The sequence below is a fragment of the Arachis duranensis genome, chromosome 6 (genome assembly GCF_000817695.3).
Source record: "Arachis duranensis cultivar V14167 chromosome 6, aradu.V14167.gnm2.J7QH, whole genome shotgun sequence".
Classification (NCBI taxonomy): Eukaryota; Viridiplantae; Streptophyta; class Magnoliopsida; order Fabales; family Fabaceae; genus Arachis; species Arachis duranensis.
The window spans coordinates 29792071-29793233 of NC_029777.3; the positions used below are offsets into that span (position 1 = coordinate 29792071).

Consider the following 1163-nt stretch of genomic DNA (forward strand, 5'->3'; position numbering starts at 1 on the left):
AAATCTTTTTCAAAATCACTTTATTTCTTTCTCAATCTTAGTTTTTGAAAATCAATTACCATTTTTTCAAATTTTTTTATTAATTCACTTTAATTTTCGAAAGTTTCTTCCCCTCTTCTCACATCCTTCTATTTATAGACTAACACTCCTCCTCAATGCACAATTCGAACTCTATCTTTCTAAGTTCGAATTCTTCTACCTCTCCCTTCTATTTTTCTTTTCCTCTGACACCTCAAGGAATCTCTATACTGTGACATAGAGGATCCCATATTTTCTTGTTCTCTTCTCTTTCATATGAGTAGGAGCAAAGACAAAAGCATTCTTGTTGAGGCTGACCCTGAACCTGAAAGGACCTTGAAGCGAAAGCTAAGAGAAGCTAAAGCACAACTCTCTGTCAGAAATATTCAAACAAGAAGAAGACATGGCAGCCGAAAACAACAATAATACCAACAATGCAAGGAAGGTGCTGGGTGACTTTACTGCACCCACACCTGACTTCTATGGGAGAAGCATCTCTATCCTTGCCATTGGAGCAAACAACTTTGAGCTTAAGCCTCAATTAGTTTCTCTAATGCAACAGAATTGAAAATTCCATGGACTTCCATTGGAAGATCCTCATCAGTTTTTAGCTGAGTTCTTGCAAATCTGTGACACTGTCAAGACTAATGGGGTTGACCCTGAGGTCTACAGACTTATGCTCTTCCCTTTTGCTGTAAGAGACAGAGCTAGGATATGGTTGGACTCACAACCTAAAGAAAGCCTGAACTCTTGGGAAAAGCTAGTCAATGCCTTCTTGGCAAAGTTCTTTCCTCCTCAAAAATTGAGTAAGCTTAGAGTGGAAGTCCAAACCTTCAGACAGAAGGAAGGTGAATCCCTCTATGAAGCTTGGGAAAGATACAAACAATTGATCCGAAAGTGTCCTTCTTACATGCTTTCTGAATGGAGCATCATAGGTATCTTCTATGATGGTCTGTTTGAACTGTCCAAGATGTCATTGGACAGCTCTGCTGGAGGATCTCTTCATCCGAAGAAGACGCCTGCAGAAGCTCAAAAACTCATTGAAATGGTTTCAAATAACCAATTCATGTACACTTTTGAAAGGAATCCTGTGAACAATGGGACAAATCAGAAGAAAGGAGTTCTTGAGATTGATACTCTGAATG

At 39.0% G+C, this 1163-nt stretch overlaps 1 non-coding gene across 1 annotated transcript; it reads right to left on the reverse strand.

Moving 5' to 3' along the window:
* Nucleotides 1-826: 826 nt before the first annotated feature.
* Nucleotides 827-934, reverse strand: LOC127739860 (small nucleolar RNA R71). Its single transcript, XR_008000602.1, has one exon. It is a non-coding gene; the product is annotated as a small nucleolar RNA R71 (small nucleolar RNA).
* Between the last annotated feature and the right edge of the window lie 229 nt (nucleotides 935-1163).